Source organism: Dreissena polymorpha, chromosome 13, assembly GCF_020536995.1.
Source record: "Dreissena polymorpha isolate Duluth1 chromosome 13, UMN_Dpol_1.0, whole genome shotgun sequence".
Classification (NCBI taxonomy): domain Eukaryota; kingdom Metazoa; phylum Mollusca; class Bivalvia; order Myida; family Dreissenidae; genus Dreissena; species Dreissena polymorpha.
Genome location: NC_068367.1, coordinates 15040670 through 15046669, shown reverse-complemented (window position 1 = coordinate 15046669; position 6000 = coordinate 15040670).

Here is a 6000-nt window from a genome sequence, read left to right as displayed (position 1 = left end):
AATAAATCTTTATAAACAAGTTCACTGAAATCAATCATTGTTAATTTTCAATCCTCAGCATATAAATCTTAATTTATTGATGTTAAATGTATTGTATTGCCACGTGATAGTAGTACAAGTAGTATATCTGTATTTTAGTCTCATCAATATACATACAATACAAATAATTACAAAATGTCAAATGTATATTGCCATTCTATATTGGAATTATAAGAGACTATCGCAGTTAAGAATTCTGCTTAATATATACCAATTACATGCATTACGACTTTTATCAATTCAACACTTTTGCACAAATAAATAAATACTGAAAGAAAGAAAAAAAGAACTGTCGCGCACAAATTAAAAAATTGATATAAGAAACCATATATCCCGTTGATCAGATCACCGTGAACCGGATTAGCAAAGTTCCTTGAAACGCAATAAAAACGCGGAAAATAAACCATTTGTTACATTATATACAAAAATAAATGATTAGACCACTCCAAATTGATCAGTTGGTCGTCGGATTTGCCGCACCTATTTTTTCAAAATGGAAAATAATTTTTTTTTTTTTTTTCACCTCTCGCACTCATTTTTGTGTCCTTCTGTAACCATACCGCATTTTATTTTTTTATTTGTGAAAATAACGCGATCTACCTGAAAAGATTTTGACAATGAAAACGAATTCCAAATATAGTGTTTTGTAACCTTTTTAATCGGTAACTGCAGACGCTAAAAAATCTATCGAGACGACTAGAAAAAATGGCTTTCTGCGCGAGCAGTACATGTTTCGTTGTCGTGACCGTTTTAACAAATTGCGGTAAAAAAATGCTGCAGCCAACCCTTAAAAATAAAAACAAATCTTCTACTTTATGTGACTTATTTGAATGTGTTTGTTTACGTTCGAACATGCAACTATCAGCAGATACCGTTGAAGCATGTTCAATTTCAAATAACATCGGGAAACATGACGTTAGATTTTTTTTTATACTTTTTCATCATTAAATGGGCATATAGACGGTATTTCCCTATAGGTAGGCAAATTTTTTCTATAACACCATTTTAAGTGAACAAAAAATAAACATAAAATCATTAAATGTTGGTTCTAAAAGTTTAACAGGGACAATGTTTTATAATTTTTAAAATACATGGTTGACGGAACACGTTTAACAGCTAGGTCCGTGTATTTCAGAAACATCAAATAAGTTCTTTGAAATGTATAAAGTTATTTAGAAAAAAACAATACCGTACTAGCCATCGATATGCCCCTTTTAAAATAAGGTAGCGACAATCGATGATATGCATGGCTTTGTTCGACTGTCTGACATTATCATTTTGATGACTGTCCCTCTTTAAGTGCTATTGCAACATGGTATACCTTGTCATAGCTTTCACTGTTTAAAACTTCAAACAAATATAAGCAGCAGTAGGTAGACATGTGTCCCTCACTTCAATGATATGGTTACATGCATATGTCGTGGTCAAAGGTCATATGCAACTTACTCCTATAAATATGAGGTCCATATATATTCTTTGCATAAGAATTGATTTGAATGTAAAATATAGCTGTTTAAACCTGTATCTCTTGATAATGCAATATTTTTCTATTGAATGTATTTTTTTTTGTTCTTCGCTCTTCGCTCGCTCGAAAATTTTCCTGTTAAATTTTTTTTTCGCTCGCCTCTCCAACTTAAAAAAAATCCGTAGACCCACAAATCAATTTGAAGTTGCCTTACAAATTAAAAATACTCGCCTTAGTAACAAGAGATAGCAGGTATTGGTACAGGCTCGCATGATATTAGAATTGGAAAACAGTTAAATTTTTCAACTACATTTAGTGTTAAGAACAACACATTTGTCTCGGAGGCACGATGAAACAATGCTTCTCTGATATCAAAGTACACCGGGCAATGGAACAATACATGGTACTCATCTTCAACATGATTTCAAAAATGGACAAATTCATTCTTGCTTTGGTAAACCTTCATATCTGCCGGTTTCGATTCGTATGGGAGCTACCCCACACCGGAGCTTACAAAACGCAGATCTATGTCTAGGTGGCATCATTAATGCACAGTAGTGTTCAGTAACATACTAGTATTCAGATTTAACACATTTATACAGACGCAATTTATAACCTCCTCTTCTAGAAGGACCAGTGTTACTATTTATTCTGCCATGCCACTAGGATATGTACTTATTTTTAACAATATCTATGACATCATCGACAAAAGATGACGATATCAGTTGCAAAATACTACTATACATATTCAAGTTATTAACATCTAGAAACTGTTTTACAACAAAAACCCAATTTTACATAAACGATTAGACTTAGATGCTACCCAGAGTGCTATTCGCTTATTGACCCTCGTTGCGTTCAAAAATGATAAACGTGACGAATAAAACATGCCAGATTTCCACTGCCGTACTTGTGGTGGAATCCAATCCATATCAACTGATATGTCACCATTTGGTGAATATTTTCCGACTCCTAGAAAATAGCGTTGCGCCGTGTATTGCACTGCATGAATGCACGAATAAGTCCGAGCGCCCCGTAAGGGAGCGCTTTATTCGATTACATGCCAAACGACATATTCGTTTAATTTGGAAAAAACATTATATGGAACGCCACCCCAGCTTTTATATTATGCAATACCCAAAGCACGACTAGCACTTTGAGCAACAGCTTTAATGGTAATATCATAATAAGATAATCATGTAAAATAACACATAGGTAAGTATATCTATCTACTATTCGTAATACATTTTCACCACTTAAAACTATATTCGTACGTTGAAAAGCATTTGGGCGAAAGTGAATAATATTACTCTTGGACCGATTTATAGTCATATCATTCAAAGAAAACCAGTCATTTAAAGCATTTAACAATAGTTTTAGCTCATCCGCATTGTCGGCTAGAATTACAATGTCATCAGCGTATAACAAGATACATAGCTTTTCGTTATCAAGATGAATACCTAAGCCAAAGGATTTAAGGTATACAGTTAAATCATTGATGAACAAATTAAAAACCATGGGATATAATATACACCCTTGACGTTAACTACACTTGACGTCAAACCACTCTGTAAAGAATTAACTCTAACACATGACATAACAGATGAGCATTAAGATGTAACAGCAGATAACATCTTGCCCCATACACAAATATCATAAAATTTTGTATATGTATATATAAGTATATGTCTATTAATAGTATCGTAAGCTGTCTTAAAATCGATAAATGCACAGTATGTTGATAATCTATTTTTCTTTCTTGTGTCAATTATAGTATTAAGTGACAGAAAATGATCTGTGGTACTACGACCTTTCCTAAATCCATTTTGCTCACAGTAGAGAATCCCGTATTATTTTTGGGTATATATGCTATAATAGAAACAAGGAGTGCAACTTCATTTGCCCAAAAACTACACCATCTTTACTGTAAACCATGTAACTCGAACAATTTTAAACGAATCAACTACACACCGGTTGTTTTCAAAAGCAAATAAAATAATTTATCAGAAAAAAATAACATCAGAACCATTGGTCCAGCAGTATTTCGATACCAGCCCTCAGAAGTTGACACTCAAGGAAAAAAGTTTGGTCGGACACAAATATGTCCAATAAAGCTTCATTTTCCGATCGTTTCAAACAGCAGAAACACAACGATTACATGACTGTTCGTCATTTAAATGGCTATTTCCCGTTCAATAAACATTAAGAATCGATAACAATACATTTTATAGTCATTCGCACACCATCAAAAGTGTTTTTCACTCCGATGTGTAAGTAAACAACCAAGAGGTATAATTTGTGAAGGAACTGTGGGAATTCTCTGACGTCATTCGATAAAGCAATGTGTTCGCATGCGTTCTTTTTATTGGTTGGGCGGATTTTCCCGAGGATCTCCGTAAAAAGGTGAGTGAGAAATTGATGAAAACCGACCAATCGTATTTTGTGTTTACAAAATCTCTGACGTCATCAAAGGGTTTCCCAGAGTCAAAATAGAATTTTTCTGTTTTGATTTTGTACTCGCGGATTTTTGACGTGATAAAATTGTGTTTACCATACTTTTTCGATAACAATGGGTATTGTAATCGATTGAAAAATGTTTAATGTGCATACAGGTGCTGTTTATATACGGTTTAATGACTTGGTTAATTTAGTTTTAGCTCTTTAAAGTGATCGACATGTAGAATCTCAATGTGGACACATTTGTGTCCGACCAAACACGATTTTGGAAGAGTGTAAACTTCTGAGGGCTGGTATCGAAATACTGCTGAATCAATGGTATTGATGTTAATTTTTTTCTGATAAATTATTTCATTAGCTTTCGAAAACAACCGGTATGTAGTTGATTCGTTAAAAATTGTTCGAGTTACATGGTTTACAGTAAAGATGTTGTAGTTTTTCGGCAAATGAAGTTGCACTCCTTGTTTCTATTATAGCATATATATATAAAAAATACAAAAAAAATAATAAGGGATTCCCTCCTGTGATTTTGCTCATCAGACAACTTGACATTTAATTCCGTTCAAAGACTAAGTCAGTTATTCAAAATATAACAATAAAGTGTATACATTGCCGGTGCAAGTGATATCCCTCTATATGATAAAGGATCCCGTTTATCTAAAGTAGATGATTTAGGTATAGGGCATATAACAGATTTACTCCATAAAGTAGGACCATACCATTATCGAAGCAAATAATGTATTAAACAACACATGTAAAAATAACAAATCCGAATCATTGGTAAGTACAGTCCACTCTCGTTATCTCGACATCGGATATCTCGATATTCTCGATATGTCGATGCAAGCTCAATGTCCCAACTTTTTTCCTTCTTTATCTATATAAATAAACATCGCATATCTCGATTTTCGTTATGTCGAATAATTCGATATATCGATATAAAATGTTGTCCCGAGTCCCGATTTTACATGTATTTACTGTGGTTTATCTCGAAGTGCGAATAACTGTGCCAGTGTCGGCAAAAGGTGAGACATTTTTTCTTTGATACTTCACCGTCCCGCTTCGCCCGGCTGCTCCCGAAACTGTGCGGTAAGAAATTGATCCGTTAATTGCATCAATGATCACACGTGTGTAATGTCGTTAGCCATTAACAATTGAGTAAGGCCTGTCACTTTAACTGTCACTTTAATATCAATTAACTGCAATTAATAAACAGCCTGCCGAAAGACTAATAATCGATTTAACTTTGCATTTCAAACTACAAAATGTACATGTTTAGTTCAGTATTCCGGAACGTGATTTACGCATGTTCAGATGGAATTGATAGGACGTCAATTGCATCATAACTTTAAATAGCAACATAAAAAATTGACATAGAAAAATTATAATCGCATGTGTTCATGCAATTCTGTAATACTTAAAACGTCATTTTAAGCATGTAAATAGAAAAATAAATCGTGCCTCGTAAAAACGCGTATATATCAGGTAGAGAGTATTATGCAAACACGGTGACGGCTTTAGTTAGACCACTTAGCAGATGTTAAAAACAAGTTAAAATTTCGTCTTATTTTTGCTTGAAAACGCCTTATCGGATATCTCGAATTCTCGTTATCTCGATATTTTTTTTCTGTCGAAGCCGACTTCGAGATAACGAGAGTGGACTGTACTTTATGGCACGCCTGAACCACAAAAATGAGAAAAACTAATTTAAGTTACTTAAACTAGGTTTTTCTCTACTTAAATTCAATTTAAGTTACTTAATTCGAATTAACGCTGCTTAAAATGAATTTAAGTAGTTTTTGTGGTTCCCGCGGCGTTAACGCTAATTAAAACACCGAAAATGCATTAACGGTGCTTAATGGTAATTTTCTTACTTAAGTTGAATTAATTCAACTTAACAAGGATTTTCTCTATCAATTGTACTATTTTCAATTAAGTTGCGTTAAAATAGGTTTTTCTACTTAAAATATGTTTTTAGTTACACGAATTCAACTTTAGTAAGGAATTTTACTTAAGTTGTAAAGTCGAATTGTTTTGAT